Raw genomic sequence first — 18,128 nt, 5'->3', positions numbered from 1 at the left:
CCACAGATTACAGAATGACTCCAGATGTGCATCGGAAACTACCACTGGTCTTCAAGGGTACGATCAAATCGTACACTGTTTGAGACATTACTCCCATGGAGGAAAGTGCGCATGGAGTCTGTTGTATTCAATTCCGCTGCATTTTCTGTGTTTCATCAACACTCTGATAGTCCACAGATTACAGAATGTCTCCAGATGTGCATCGGAAACTAACACTGGTCTTCCAGGGAACGATCAAAGCGCAGACTGTTTGAGACATTACTAACATGGAGGGAATTGCGCATGGTGAAAGTTGTATTCAATCCCGGTGCAATTTCTGTGTTTGAACCACACTTTGAAAGTCCACAGATAATGGAATGCCTCCAGATGTGCATCGAAAACTACTACTGGTCTTCCAGGGAACGATCAAAGCGTACACTGTTTGAGACACTGCTCCCATAGAGGAAAGTGCGCATGGTGATTGTTGTATTCAATCCCGATACTACATATGTGTTTTATCAACACTCTGATAGTCCACAGATTACAGAAGGCCTCCAGATGTGCATCGGAAATTACTACTGGTCTTCAAGGGAACGATCAAAGCGTAGACAGTTTGAGAAATTACTCCCATGGAGGAAAGTGCGCATGGTGACTGTTCTATTCAATCGCGATGCAATTTCTGTGTTTCATCAACACTCAGATTGTCCACAGATTACAGAATGCCCCCAGATGTGCATCGGAAAATACTACTAGTCTTCCAGAGAATGATCAAATCGTAGACTGTTGAGACATTACTCCCATGGAGGAAAGTGTGCATGGTGACTGTTGTATTAAATCCCGTTGCAATTTCCGTGTTTCATCAACACTCAGTTAGCCCACAGATTACAGAATGCCCCCAGATGTTCATCGGAACATACTTCTGGTCTTCCAGGGATCGCTCCATGCGTAGACTGTTTGAGACGCTACTCCAATGAGGGAAAGTGCGCATGATGACTGTTGTATTCAATCCCGATGCAACTTCTGTGTTTCATCAACACTCTGATAGTCCACAGATTACAAAATGCCTCCAGATGTGCATCGGAAACTACTACTGGTCTTCCAGCGAACGATCAAAGCGTAAACTATTTGAGACATTACTCCCATGGAGGAAGGTGCGCATGGTGACTGTTGTATTCAATCCTGTTCCATATTCTGTGTTTCATCAACACTCAGATACCCCACAGATTACAGAATGCCTCCAGATGTGCATCGGAAACTAACGTTGGTCTTCCAGGGAACGATCAAAGCGTAGACTGTTTGAGACATTACTTTTATGGAGGAAAGTGTGCGTGGTGACTGTTGTATTCAATCCCGATGCAATTTCTGTGTTTCATCAACACTCTGATATTCCACAGATTACAGAATGCCACGAGATGTGCATCGGAAACTACTACCGGTCTTCCACGGAACAATCAAAGCGTTGACCGTTTCAGACATTTCTCCCATGGAGGAAAGTGCGGACGGTGAATGTTGTATTCAATCCCGATGCAATTTCTGTGTTTCATCAACACTCTGATAGTCCACAGATTACAGAATGCCTCCATGTGAGCTTCGGAAACTACTACTGGTCTTCCAGGGAACGATCAGGACGTAGACTGTTTGAGACATTACTCCCATGGAGGAAAGTGCGCATGGTGACTGTTGTATTCAATCCCGATGCAATTTCTGTGTTTCATCAACACTCTGATAGTCCACAGATTACAGAATGCCTCCAGATGTGCATCGGAAACTAACGTTGGACTTCCGGGGAACGATCAAATCGTAGACTGTTAGAGACATTACTCCCTTGGTGGAATGTGCGGATGGTGACTGTTGTATAGAATCCCGATGCAATATCTGTGTTTCATCAACACTCTGATAGTCCAGAGATTACAGAATGGCGACAGATGTGCATCGGAAATTACCACTGGTCTTCAAAGGAACGATCAAAGCGTAGACTGTTTGAGACATTACTCCCATGGAGGAAAGTGCGCATGGTGACTGTTGTATTCAATCCCGATGCAATTTCTGTGTTTCATCAACACTCTGTTAGTCCACAGATTACAGAATGCCTCCAGATGTGCATCGGAAACTAACGTTGGACTTCCGGGGAACGATCAAATCGTAGACTGTTAGAGACATTACTCCCTTGGTGGAAAGTGCGCATGGTGACTGTTGTATTCAATCACGATGCATTTTCTGTGTTTCATCAACACTCTGATAGTATACAGATCACAGAATGCCTCCAGATGTGCATCGGTAACTACTACTGGTCTTCCAGGGAACGATCAAAGGGTATACTGTTTGAGACATTACTGCCATGGAGGAAAGTGCGCATAGTGACTGTTGTATTCAATCCCGAGGCAATTTCTGTGTTTCAATCAACACTTTGAAGGTCCACAGATTGCAGAATGCCTCCAGATGTGCATCGGAAACTACTACTCGTCTTCCTGGGGATGATCAAAGCGAAGACTGTTTGATTATTACCCCCATGAAGGAAAGTGCGCATGTGGACTGTTGTATTCAATCCCGATGCAATTTCTGTGTTTCATCATCACTCTGATAGTCCACAGATTGCAGAATGCCTCCAGATGTGCTTCGGAAACTACTACTGGTCTTCCAGGGAACGATCAAAGCGTGGACTGTTTGAGACATTACTTTTATGGAGGAAATTGCGCATGGTGACCGTTGTATTCAATCCCGATGCAATTTCTGTGTTTCATCAACACTCGGATAGTCCACTGATTACAGAATGCCACGAGATGTGCATCGGAAACTACTACTGGTCTTCCAGGGAACGATCAAAGCGTAGACTGTTTCAGACATTACTCCCATGGTGGGAAGTGTGCATGTGGTCTGTTGTATTCAATCCCGATGTAATTTCTGTGTTTCATCAACACTCTGATAGTCCACAGATTACAGAATGCCACCAGATGTGCATCGGAAACTACTACTGGTCTTCCAGGGAACGATCAAATCGTAGACTGTTAGAGACATACCTCCCGTGGAGGAGAGTGCGCATGATGACTGTTGTATTCAATCCCGATCCAATTTCTGTGTTTCATCAACACTCTCATAGTCCACAGATTACAGAATGCCACCAGATGTGCATCGGAAACTACTACTGGTCTTCCAGGGAACGTTCAAAGCGTAGACTCTATGAGAATTACTCCCATGGAGGAAAGTGCGCGTGGTGACTGTTGTATTCAATCCCGATGCAATTCCTGTGTTTCATCAACACTCTGATAGTCCACAGATTACAGTATGCCACCAGATGTGCATCGGAAATTACTACTGGTCTTCCAGGGAACGATCAAAGCGTAGACTGTTTGAGAATTACTCCCATGGAGGAAAGTGCGCATGGTGACTGTTGTACTCAATCCCGATGCAATTTCTGTGTTTCATCAACACTCTGATAGTCCACAGATTACAAAATGCCTCCAGATGTGCATCGGAAACTACTACTGGTCTTCCAGGGAACGATCAAAGCGTAAAATCTTGAGACATTACTCCCATTGAGGAAGGTGTGCATGGTGACTGTTGTATTCAATCACGATGCAATTTCTGTGTTTCATCAACACTCTGATAGTCCACAGATTACAGAATGCCCCCAGATGTGCATCGGAACATACTTCTGGTCTTCCAGGGAGCGATGAAAGCGTAGACTGTTTGAGACACTACTCCCATGGAGGAAAGTGCGCATGGTGACTGTTGTATTCAATCCCGATGCAATTTCTGTGTTTCATCAACACTCTGATAGTCCACAGATTACAAATTGCCTCCAGATGTGCATCGGAAACTACTACTGGTCTTCCAGGGAAAGATCAAAGCGTAAACTCTTTGAGACATTACTCCCATTGAGGAAGGTGTGCATGGTGAGTGTTGTATTCAATCCCGATGCAATTTCTGTGTTTCATCAACACTCAGATACTCCACAGATTACAGAATGCCTCCAGATGAGCATCGGAAACTACTATTGGTCTTCCAGGGAACGATCAGATCTTAGACTGATTGAGACATTTCACCCATGGCGGAAAGTGCGCTTGGTGACTGTTGTATTCAATCCCGATGCAAATTCTGTGTTTCATCAACACTCTGATAGTATGCAGGTTACAGAATGCCTCCAGATGTGGATCGGTAACTACTACTGGTCTTCCTGGGAACAATCAAAGCGTAGACTGTTTGAGACATTACTCCCATTGAGGAAGGTGTGCATGGTGACTGTTGTATTCAATCCCGATGCAATTTCTGTGTTTCAATCCATAGTTGGAAGGTCCACAGATTACAGAATGCCTCCAGACGTGCATCGGAAACTACTACTGGTCTTCCAGGGAACGATCAAAGCGTAGACTGTTTCAGACTTTACTCCCATGGAGGAAAGTGCGCATGGTGACTGTTGTATTCAATCCTGATGCAATTTCTGTGTTTCATCAACACTCTGATAGTCCACAGATTACAGTATGCCACCAGATGTGCATCGGAAACTACTACTGGTCTTCCAGGGAACGATCAAAGCGTAGACTGTTTGAGAATTACTCCCATGGAGGAAAGTGCGCATGGTGACTCTTGTACTCAATCCCGATGCAATTTCTGTGTTTCATAAACACTCAGATACTACACAGATTACAGAATGCCTCCAGATGAGCATCGGAAACTACTATTGGTCTTCAATGGAACGATCAGATCTTAGACTGATTGAGACATTTCTCCCATGGCGGAAAGTGCGCATGGTGACTGTTGTATTCAATCCCGATGCAATTTCTGTGTTTCATCAACACTCTGTTAGTATACAGGTTACAGAATGCCTCCAGATGTGGATCGGTAACTACTACTGGTCTTCCTGGGAACGATCAAAGCGTAGACTGTTTGAGACATTACTCCCATGGAGTAAAGTGCGAATGGTGACTGTTGTATTCAATCCCGAGGCAATTTCTGTGTTTCAATCCATAGTTGGAAGGTCCACAGATTACAGAATGCCTCCAGATGTGCATGGGAAACTACTACTGGTCTTCCAGGGAACGATCAAAGCGTAGACTGTTTGAGACATTACTCCCATTGAGGAAGGTGTGCATGGTGACTGTTGTATTCAATCCTGATGAAATTTATGTGTTTCATCAACACTCAGATACTCCACAGATTACAGAATGCCTCCAGATGTGCATCGGAAAGTACTAGAGGTCTTCCAGGGAACGATCAAAGCTTAGACTGTTTGAGACATTACTCCCATGGAGGAAAGTGCGCGTGGTGACTGTTGTATTCAATCCCGATACAATATCTGTGTTTCATCAACATTCTGATAGTCCAAAGATTACAGAATGCCTCCAGATGTGCATCGGAAGCTTCTACTGGTCTTCCAGGGAACAATCAAAGCGTAGACTGTTTCAGACATTATTCCCATGGAGAAAAGTGCGCATGGTGACTGTTGTATTCAATCCCGATGCAATTTCTGTTTTTCATCAACACGTTTAAGGTCCACAGATTACAGAATGCCTCCAGACGTGCATCGGAAACTACTACTGGTCGTCCAGAGAACGATCAAAGTGTAGACTGTTTCAGACGTTACTCCCATGGAGGAAAGTGCGCATGGCGACTGTTGTATTGAATCCCGATGCCATTTCTGTGTTTCATCAACACTCTCATAGTCCACAGGTTACAGAATGCCTCCAGATGTGCATCGGAAACTACTACTAGTTTTCAAGGGAACGATCAAAGCGTAGACTGTTTGAGACATTACTTCCATGGAGGAAAGTGCGCATGGTGATCGTTGTATTCAATCCCGACGCTATTTCTGTGTTTCATCAACACTCAGATAGTCCACAGATTACAGAATGCCTCCAGATGTGCATCGGAAACTACTACTGGTCTTCCAGGGAATGATCAAAGCGTAGACTGTTAGAGACATTACTCCCATGGAGGAAAGTGCGTACGATGACTGTTGTATTTAATCCGGATGCAATTTCTGTGTTTCAATCCACACATTGAAGGTCCACAGATTACAGAATGCCTCCAGATGTGCATCGGAAACTACTACTGGTCTTCCAGGGAACGATCAAAGCGTAGACTGTTTGAGACATTACTCCCATGGAGGAAAGTGCACAAAGTGAGTGTTGTATTCAATCCCGATGCAATTTCTGTGTTTTGATACACACTTTGAAGGTCCTCAGATTACAGAATGCCTCCAGACGTGCATCGGAAACTACTACTGGTCTTCCACGGAACGATAAAAGCGTAGACTGTTTGAGAATTACCCCCATGGAGGAAAGTGCGCATGGTGACTGTTGTATTCAATCCCGATGCAATTTCTGTGTTTCATCAACACTCTGATAGTCCACAGATTACAAAATGCCTCCAGATGTGCATCGGAACATACTTCTGGTCTTCCAGCGAACGATCAAAGCGTAAACTATTTGAGACATTGCTCCCATGGAGGAAGGTGCGCATGGTGACTGTTGTATTCAATCCTGTTCCATATTCTGTGTTTCATCAACACTCAGATACTCCACAGATTACAGAATGTCAACAGATGTGCATCGGAAACTAACGTTGGTCTTCCATGGAACGATCAAAGCGTAGACTGTTTTAGACATTACTCCCATGGAGGAAAGTGCGCATGGTGCCTGTTGTATTCAATCCCGATGCAATTTCTGTGTTTCATCAACACTCAGTTAGTCCACAGATTACAGAATGCCCCCAGATGTGCATCGGAAACTACTACTGGTCTTCCAGGGAAAGATCAAAGCGTAAACTCATTGAGACATTACTCCCATTGAGGAAGGTGTGCATGGAGAGTGTTGTATTCAATCCCGATGCAATTTCTGTGTTTCATCAACACTCAGAAACTCTACAGATTACAGAATGCCTCCAGATAATCATCGGAAACTACTATTGGTCTTCCAGGGAACGATCAGATCTTAGACTGATTGAGACATTTCACCCATGGCGGAAAGTGCGCTTGGTGACTGTTGTATTCAATCCCGATGCAATTTCTGTGTTTCATCAACACTCTGATAGTATACAGGTTACAGAATGCCTCCAGTTGTGGATCGGTAACTACTACTGGTCTTCCTGGGATCGATCAAAGCGTAGACTGTTTGAGACATTACTCCCATGGAGGAAAGTGCTCATGGTGACTGTTGTATTCAATCCCGAGGCAATTTCTGTGTTTCAATCCATAGTTAGAAGGTCCACAGATTACAGAATGCCTCCAGACGTGCATCGGAAACTACTACTGGTCTTCCAGGGAACGATCAAAGCGTAGACTGTTTCAGACATTACTCCCATGGAGGAAAGTGCGCATGGTGACAGTTGTATTCAATCCTGATGCAATATCTGTGTTTCATCAACACTCTGATAGTCCACAGATTACAGTATGCTACCAGATGTGCATCGGAAACTACTACTGGTCTTCCAGGGAACGATCAAAGCGTAGACTGTTTGAGAATTACTCCCATGGAGGAAAGTGCGCATGGTGACGGTTGTACTCAATCCCGATGCAATTTCTGTGTTTCATAAACACTCAGATACTACACAGATTACAGAATGCCTCCAGATGAGCATCGGAAACTACTATTGAACTTCAATGGAACGATCAGATCTTAGACTGATTGAGACATTTCTCCCATGGCGGAAAGTGCGCATGGTGACTGTTGTATTCAATCCCGATGCAATTTCTGTGTTTCATCAACACTCTGTTAGTATACAGGTTACAGAATGCCTCCAGATGTGGATCGGTAACTACTACTGGTCTTCCTGGGAACGATCAAAGCGTAGACTGTTTGAGACATTACTCCCATGGAGTAAAGTGCGCATGGTGACTGTTGTATTCAATCCCGAGGCAATTTCTGTGTTTCAATCCATAGTTGGAAGGTCCACAGATTACAGAATGCCTCCAGATGTGCATGGGAAACTACTACTGGTCTTCCAGGGAACGATCAAAGCGTAGACTGTTTGAGACATTACTCCCATTGAGGAAGGTGTGCATGGTGACTGTTGTATTCAATCCTGATGCAATTTCTGCGGTTCATCAACACTCAGATACTCCACAGATTACAGAATGCCTCCAGATGTGCATCGGAAATTACTAGTGGTCTTCCAGGGAACGATCAAAGCTTAGACTTTTTGAGACATTACTCCCATGGAGGAAAGTGCGCGTGGTGACTGTTGTATTCAATCCCGATACAATTTCTGTGTTTCATCAACATTCTGATAGTCCAAAGATTACAGAATGCCTCCAGATGTGCATCGGAAGCTACTACTTGTCTCCCAGGGAACAATCAAAGCGTAGACTGTTTGAGACATTATTCCCATGGAGAAAAGTGCGCATGGTGACTGTTGTATTCAATCCCAATGCAATTTCTGTTTTTCATCAACACTTTTAAGGTCCACAGATTACAGAATGCCCCAGACGTGCATCGGAAACTACTACTGGTCGTCCAGAGAACGATCAAAGCGTAGACTGTTTCAGACATTACTCCCATGGAGGAAAGTGCGCATGGTGACTGTTGTATTCAATCCCGATGCAATTTCTGTGGTTCATCAACACTCCTCTGATAGTCCACAGATTATAGAATGCCTCCAGACGTGCTTCGGAAATTACTACTGGTCTTCCAGGGAACGATCAAAGCGTAGACCATTTGAGACATTACTTTTATGGAGGAAAGTGCGCATGGTGACTGTTGTATTCAGTCCCGATGCAATTTCTGTGTTTCATCAAAACTCTGATAGGCCACAGATTACAGAATACCTCCAGATGTGCATCGAAAACAACTACTGGCCTTCAAGGGAAAGACCAAAGCGTAGAATGTTTGAGACATTTTTCCCATGAAGGAAAGTGCGCATGGTGACTGTTGTATTCAATCCCGATATAATTTCTGTGTTTCATCAACAGTCTGATAGTCCACAGATTACAGAAAGCCTCCAGATGTGCATCGGAAACTACTACGGGTCTTCCAGGGAACGATCAAAGCTTAGCCTGTATGAGAATTACTCACATGGAGGAAAGTGCACATGGTGACTGTTTTACTCAATCCCGATGAATTTTCTGTGTTTCATCACCACTCTGATAGTCCACAGATTACAGAATGCCTCCAGATGTGCATCGGAAACTACTACTGGTCTTCCTGGGAACGACCAAAGTGTACACTGTCTGAGACAATACTCCCATGGAGGAAAGTGCGCATGGTGACTGTTGTATTGAATCCCGATGCCATTTCTGTGTTTCATCAACACTCTCATAGTCCACAGGTTACAGAATGCCTCCAGATGTGCATCGGAAACTACTACTAGTTTTCAAGGGAACGATCAAAGGGTAGACTGTTTGAGACATTACTTCCATGGAGGAAAGTGCGCATGGTGATTGTTGTATTCAATCCCGACGCTATTTCTGTGTTTCATCAACACTCAGATAGTCCACAGATTACTGAATGCCTCCAGATGTGCATCGGAAACTACTACTGGTCTTCCAGGGAATGATCAAAGCGTAGACTGTTAGGGACATTACTCCCATGGAGGAAAGTGCGTACGGTGACTGTTGTATTTAATCCGGATGCAATTTCTGTGTTTCAATCCACACTTTGAAGGTCCACAGATTACAGAATGCCTCCAGATGTGCATCGGAAACTACTACTGGTCTTCCAGGGAACGATCAAAGCGTAGACTGTTTGAGACATTACTCCCATGGAGGAAAGTGCACATAGTGAGTGTTGTATTCAATCCCGATGCAATTTCTGTGTTTTGATACACACTTTGAAGGTCCACAGATTACAGAATGCCTCCAGACGTGCATCGGAAACTACTACTGGTCTTCCACGAAACGATAAAAGCGTAGACTGTTTGAGAATTACCCCCATGGAGGAAAGTGCGCATGGTGACTGTTGTATTCAATCCCGATGCAATTTCTGTGTTTCATCAACACTCTGATAGTCCACAGATTACAAAATGCCTCCAGATGTGCATCGGAACATACTTCTGGTCTTCCAGCGAACGATCAAAGCGTAAACTATTTGAGACATTACTCCCATGGAGGAAGGTGCGCATGGTGACTGTTGTATTCAATCCTGTTCCATATTCTGTGTTTCATCAACACTCAGATACTCGACAGATTACAGAATGTCAACAGATGTGCATCGGAAACTAACGTTGGTCTTCCAGGGAACGATCAAAGCGTAGACTGTTTTAGACATTACTCCCATGGAGGAAAGTGCGCATGGTGCCTGTTGTATTCAATCCCGATGCAATTTCTGTGTTTCATCAACACTCAGTTAGTCCACAGATTACAGAATGCCCCCAGATGTGCATCGGAACATACTTCTGGTCTTCCAGGGAACGATGAAAGCGTAGACTGTTTGAGACACTACTCCCATGGAGGAAAGTGCGCATGGTGACTGTTGTATTCAATCCCGATGCAATTTCTGTGTTACATCAACACTCAGATACTCCACAGATTTCAGAATGCCTCCAGATAATCATCGGAAACTGCTATTGGTCTTCCAGGGAACGATCAGATCTTAGACTGATTGAGACATTTCACCCATGGCGGGAAGTGCGCTTGGTGACTGTTGAATTCAATCCCGATGCAATTTCTGTGTTTCATCAACACTCTGATAGTATACATGTTACAGAATGCCTCCAGATGTGGATCGGTAACTACTACTGGTCTTCCTGGGAACGATCAAAGCGTAGACTGTTTGAGACATTACTCCCATGGAGGAAAGTGCTCATGGTGACTGTTGTATTCAATCCCGAGGCAATTTCTGTGTTTCAATCCATAGTTGGAAGGTCCACAGGTTACAGAATGCCTCCAGACGTGCATCGGAAACTACTACTGGTCTTCCAGGGAACGATCAAAGCGTAGACTGTTTCAGACATTACTCCCATGGAGGAAAGTGCGCATGGTGACTGTTGTATTCAATCCTGATGCAATTTCTGTGTTTCATCAACACTCTGATAGTCCACAGATTACAGTATGCCACCAGATGTGCATCGGGAACTACTACTGGTCTTCCAGGGAACGATCAAAGCGTAGACTGTTTGAGAATTACTCCCATGGAGGAAAGTGCGCATGGTGACTGTTGTACTCAATCCCGATGCAATTTCTGTGTTTCATAAACACTGAGATACTACACAGATTACAGAATGCCTCCAGATGAGCATCGGAAACTACTATTGAACTTCAATGGAACGATCAGATCTTAGACTGATTGAGACATTTCTCCCATGGCGGAAAGTGCGCATGGTGACTGTTGTATTCAATCCCGATGCAATTTCTGTGTTCCATCAACACTCTGTTAGTATACAGGTTACAGAATGCCTCCAGATGTGGATCGGTAACTACTACTGGTCTTCCTGGGAACGATTAAAGCGTAGACTGTTTGAGACATTACTCCCATGGAGTAAAGTGCGCATGGTGACTGTTGTATTCAATCCCGAGGCAATTTCTGTGTTTCAATCCATAGTTGGAAGGTCCACAGATTACAGAATGCCTCCAGATGTGCATGGGAAACTACTACTGGTCTTCCAGGGAACAATCAAAGCGTAGACTGTTTGAGACATTACTCCCATTGAGGAAGGTGTGCATGGTGACTGTTGTATTCAATCCTGATGCAATTTCTGTGTTTCATCAACACTAAGATACTCCACAGATTACAGAATGCCTCCAGATGTGCATCGGAAAGTACTAGTGGTCTTCCAGGGAACGATCAAAGCGTAGACTGTTTGAGACATTACTCCCATGGAGTAAAGTGCGCATGGTGACTGTTGTATTCAATCCCGATGCAATTTCTGTGGTTCATCAACACTCCTCTGATAGTCCACAGATTATAGAATGCCTCCAGACGTGCTTCGGAAACTACTACTGGTCTTCCAGGGAAAGATCGAAGCGTAGACCATTTGAGACATTACTTTTATGGAGGAAAGTGCGCATGGTGACTGTTGTATTCAGTCCCGATGCAATTTCTGTGTTTCATCAAAACTTTGATAGGCCACAGATTACAGAATACCTCCAGATGTGCATCGAAAACTACTACTGGCCTTCAAGGGAAAGACCAAATCGTAGAATGTTTGAGACATTTTTCCCATGAAGGAAAGTGCGCATGGTGACTGTTGTATTCAATCCCGATATAATTTCTGTGTTTCATCAACACTCAGAAAGTCCACAGATTACAGATTGTCTCAAGATGTGCATCGGAAACTACTACTGGTCTTCCTAGGTACGATCAAAGCTTAGACTGTTTCAGACATTACTCCCATGGAGGAAAGTGCGCATGGTGACTATTGTATTCAATCCCGATGCAATTTATGTGTTTCATCAACAGTCTGATAGTCCACAGATTACAGAATGCCTCCAGATGTGCATCGGAAACTACTACGGGTCTTCCAGGGAACGATCAAAACTTAGCCTGTATGAGAATTACTCACATGGAGGAAAGTGCACATGGTGACGGTTTTACTCAATCCCGATGCATTTTCTGTGTTTCATCACCACTCTGATAGTCCACAGATTACAGAATGCCTCCAGATGTGCATCGGAAACTACTACTGGTCTTCCTGGGAACGACCAAAGTGTAGACTGTCTGAGACAATACTCCCATGGAGGAAAGTGCGCATGGTGACTGTTGTATTGAATCCCGATGCCATTTCTGTGTTTCATCAACACTCTTATAGTCCACAGGTTACAGAATGCCTCCAGATGTGCATCGGAAACTACTACTAGTCTTCAAGGGAACGATCAAAGCGTAGACTGTTTGAGACATTACTTCCATGGAGAAAAGTGCGCATGGTGATTGGTGTATTCAATCCCGACGCTATTTCTGTGTTTCATCAACACTCAGATAGTCCACAGATTACAGAATGCCTCCAGATGTGCATCGGAAACTACTACTGGTCTTCCAGGGAATGATCAAAGCGTAGACTGTTAGAGACATTACTCCCATGGAGGAAAGTGCGTACGATGACTGTTGTATTTAATCCGGATGCAATTTCTGTGTTGAATCCACACTTTGAAGGTCCACAGATTACAGAATGCCTCCAGATGTGCATCGGAAACTACTACTGGTCTTCCAGGGATCGATCAAAGCGTAGACTGTTTGAGACATTACTCCCATGGAGGAAAGTGCACATAGTGAGTGTTGTATTCAATGCCGATGCAATTTCTGTGTTTCATCAACACTCTGATAGTCCAGAGATTACAGAATGCCTCCAGATGTGCATCGGAAACTACTACTGGTCTTCCAGGGAACGATCAAATCGTAGACTGTTAGAGACATTTCTCCCATGGTTGAAAGTGCACGTGGTGACTGTTGTATTCAATCCCGATGCAACTTCTGTGTTTCACCAACACTCTGATAGTCCACAGATTACAGATTGTCTCCAGATGTGCATCGTAAACTACTACTGGTCTTCCAGGGAACGATCAAAGCGTAGACTGTTTGAGACATTACTCCCATGGAGGAAAGTGCACATAGTGAGTGTTGTATTCAATCCCGATGCAATTTCTGTGTTTCTTCGACACTCTGATAGTCCACGGATTACAGAATGCCTCCAGATGTGCATCGGAAACTACTACTGGTCTTCCAGGGAACGATCAATGCGTAGCCTGTATTAGAATTACTCACATGGAGGAAAGTGCACATGGTGATTGTTTTACTCAATCCCGATGCATTTTCTGAGTTTCATCAACACTCTGATAGTCCACAGATTACAGAATGCCTCCAGATGTGCATCGGAAACTAACGTTGGTCTTCCAGGGAACGATCAAAGCGTAGACTGTTTGAGACATTACTCCCATGGTGGAGATTGCTCATGGTGCCTGTTGTATTGAATCCCGATGCAATATCTGTGTTTCATCAACAGTCTGATGGTCCACAGACTACAGAATGCCTCCAGATGTGCATCGTACACTACTACTGGTCTTCCACGGAACGATAAAAGCGTAGACTGTTTGAGAATTACCCCCATGGAGGAAAGTGCGCATGGTGACTGTTGTATTCAATCCCGATGCAATTTCTGTGTTTCATAAACACTCTGATACTCCACGGTTTACAGAATACCTCCAGATGTGCATCGGAAACTACTACTGGTCTTCCAGGGAACGATCAAAGCATAGACTGTTAGAGACATTTCTCCCATTGTGGAAAGTGCGCGTGGTGACTGTTGTATTCAATCCCGATGCAATTTCTGTGTTTCATCAACACTCTGATAGTCCACAGATTACAGATTGTCTCCTGATGTGCATCGTAAACTACTACTGGTCTTCCAGGGAACGATCAAAACGTAGACTGTTTGAGACATTACTCCCATGGAGGAAAGTGCGCATGGTGACTGTTGTATTCAATCCCGATGCAATTTCTGTGTTTCATCAACACTCTGATAGGCCACAGATTACAGAATACCTCCAGATGTGCATCGGAAACTACTACTGGCCTTCAAGGGAACGATCAAAGCGTAGAATGTTTGAGACATTTTTCCCATGAAAGAAAGTGCGCATGGTGACTGTTGTATTCAATCCCGATGTAATTTTTTTGTTTGATCAACACTCAGATAGTCCACAGATTACAGAAGGCCTCCAGATGTGCAGTTGAAACTACTACTGGTCTTCCACTGAACGATCAAAGCGTAGACTGTTTGAGACATTACTCCCATGGAGGAAAGTGCGCATGAAGACTGTTGTATTCAATCCCGATGCAATTTCTGTGTTTCATCAACACTCTGATAGTCCACGGAATACAGAATGCCTCCAGATGTGCATCGTAAACTACTACTGGTCTTCCAGGGAACGATCAAAACGTAGACTGTTTGAGACATTACTCCCATAAAGGAAAGTGCGCATGAAGACTGTTGTATTCAATCCCGATGCAATTTCTGTGTTTCTTCGACACTCTGATAGTCCACGGATTACAGAATGCCTCCAGATGTGCATCGGAAACTACTACTGGTCTTCCAGGGAACGATCAATGCGTAGCCTGTATTAGAATTACTCACATGGAGGAAAGTGCACATGGTGACTGTTTTACTCAATCCCGATGCATTTTCTGAGTTTCATCAACACTCTGATAGTCCACAGATTACAGATTGCCTCCAGATGTGCATCGGAAACTACTTCTGGTCTTCCACGGAACGATAAAAGCGTAGACTGTTTGAGAATTACCCCCATGGAGGAAAGTGCGCATGGTGACTGTTGTATTGAATCCCGATGCTATTTCTGTGTTTCATCAACACTCTGATAGTCCACAGATTACAAAATGCCTCCAGATGTGCATCGGAACATACTTCTGGTCTTCCAGCGAACGATCAAATCGTAAACTATTTGAGACATTACTCCCATGGAGGAAGGTGCGCATGGTGACTGTTGTATTCAATCCTGTTCCATATTCTGTGTTTCATCAACACTCAGATACTCCACAGATTACAGAATGTCTCCAGATGTGCATCGGATACTAACGTTGGTCTTCCAGGGAACGATCAAAGCGTAGACTGTTTGAGACATTACTCCCATGGAGGAAAGTGCGCATGGTGCCTGTTGTATTCAATCCCGATGCAATATCTGTGTTTCATCAACAGTCTGATGGTCCACAGACTACAGAATGCCTCCAGATGTGCATTGTAAACTACTACTGGTCTTCCACGGAACGATAAAAGCGTAGACTGTTTGAGAATTACCCCCATGGAGGAAACTCGTATGGTGACTGTTGTATTCAATCCCGATGCAATTTCAGTGTTTCATCAACACTCTGATACTCCACAGATTACAGAATACCTCCAGATGTGCATCGGAAACTACTACTGGTCTTCCAGGGAACGATCAAAGCGTAGACTGTTAGAGACATTTCTCCCATGGTGGAAAGTGCGCGTGGTGACTGTTGTATTCAATCCCGATGCAATTTCTGTGTTTCATCAACACTCTGATAGTCCACAGATTACAGATTGTCTCCTGATGTGCATCGTAAACTACTACTGGTCTTCCGGGGAACGATCAAAACGTAGACTGTTTGAGACATTACTCCCATGGAGGAAAGTGCGCATGGTGACTGTTGTATTCAACACCGATGCAATTTCTGTGTTTCATCAACACTCTGATAGGCCACAGATTACAGATTACCTCCAGATGTGCATCGGAAACTACTACTGGCCTTCAAGGGAACGATCAAAGCGTAGAATGTTTGAGACATTTTTCCCATGAAAGAAAGTGCGCATGGTGACTGTTGTATTCAATCCCGATGTAATTTTTTTGTTTGATCAACACTCAGATAGTCCACAGATTACAGAATGCCTCCAGATGTGCATTAGAAACTGCTACTGGTCTTCCAGGGAATTATCGAAGCGTAGCCTGTTAGAGACATTACTCCCATGGAGGAAAGTGCGCATGAAGGCTGTTGTATTCAATCCCGATGCAATTTCTGTGTTTCATCAACACTCTGATAGTCCACGGATTACGGAAAGCCTCCAGATGTGCATCGGAAATTACTACTGGTCTTCCAGGGAACGATCAAAACGTAGACTGTTTGAGACATTACTCCCATGGAGGAAAGTGCGCATGAAGGCTGTTGTATTCAATCCCGATGCAATTTCTGTGTTTCATCAACACTCTGATAGTCCACGGATTACAGAAAGCCTCCAGATGTGCATCGGAAATTACTACTGGTCTTCCAGGGAACGATCAAAGCGTAGCCTGTATTAGAATTACTCACATGGAGGAAAGTGCACATGGTGACTGTTTTACTCAATCCCGATGCATTTTCTGAGTTTCATCAACACTCTGATAGTCCACAGATTACAGAATGCCTCCAGATGTGCATCGGAAACTACTTCTGGTCTTCCAGGGAACGATCAAAGCATAGACTGTTAGAGACATTACTTCCATGGAGGAAAGTGCGCATGGTGACGGCTGTATTCAATCCCGATGCAATTGCTGTGTTTCATCATTACTCTGATAGTCCACAGATTACAGACTGCCTCCAGATGTGCATCGGGAACTACTACTGGTCTTCCAGGGAACGATCAAAGAATAGCCTGTTTGAGACATTACTCCCATGGAGGAAAGTGCGCATGGTGCCTGTTGTATTCAATCCCGATTCAATTTCTTTGTTTCATCAACACTCTCATAGCCCACAGATTACAGAATGCCTCCAGATGTTAATCGGAAACTACTACTGGTCTTCCAGGGAACGATCAAAGCATAGACTGTTAGAGACATTACTCCCATGGAGGAAAGTGCGCATGGTGCCTGTTGTATTCAATCCCGATGCAATTTCTGTGTTTCATCAACAGTGTGATAGTCCACAGACTACAGAATGCCTCCAGATGTGCATCGTAAATTACTACTGGTCTTCCAGGGAACGATCAAAACGTAGACTGTTTGAGACATTACCACCATGTAGGAAAGATCGCATGGTGATTGTTGTATTCAATCCCGATGCAATTTCTGTGTTTCATCAACACTCTGACAGTCCACAGATTTCAGAATGCCTCCAGACTTGCTTCGGAAACTACTACTGGTCTTCCAGAGAACGATCAAAGGGTAGACTGTTTGAGACATTACTCCCATGGAGGAAAGTACGCATGGTGACTATTGTATTCAGTCCTGATGCAATTTCTGTGTTTCATCAACACTCTGTTAGTCCACAGATTACTGAATGCCTCCAGATGTGCATCGGAAACCACTACTGGCCTTCAAGGGAACGATCAAAGCGTAGAATGTTTGAGACATTTTTCCCATGAAGGAAAGTGCGCATGGTGACTGTTGTATTCAATCCCATTGTAATTTTTTTGTTTGATCAACACTCAGATAGTCCACAGATTACAGAATGCCTCCAGATGTGCATTAAAAACTGCTACTGGTCTTCCAGGGAATTATCAAAGCGTAGACTGTTAGAGACATTACTTCCATGGAGGAAAGTGTGCATGGTGACGGCTTTATTCAATCCCGATGCAATTTCTGTGTTTCATCAACACACTGATAGTCCACAGATTACAGAATGCCTCCAGATGTGCATCGGAAACTACTACTGGTCTTCCAGGGAACGATCAAAGCGTAGACTGTTAGAGACATTTCTCCCATGGGGGAAAGTGCGCGTGGTGACTGTTGTATTCAATCCCGATGCAATTTCTGTGTTTCATCAACACTCAGATAGTCCACA

Source organism: Schistocerca gregaria, unplaced genomic scaffold, assembly GCF_023897955.1.
Source record: "Schistocerca gregaria isolate iqSchGreg1 unplaced genomic scaffold, iqSchGreg1.2 ptg000333l, whole genome shotgun sequence".
Classification (NCBI taxonomy): Eukaryota; Metazoa; Arthropoda; class Insecta; order Orthoptera; family Acrididae; genus Schistocerca; species Schistocerca gregaria.
This window is presented reverse-complemented; position numbering follows the sequence as displayed.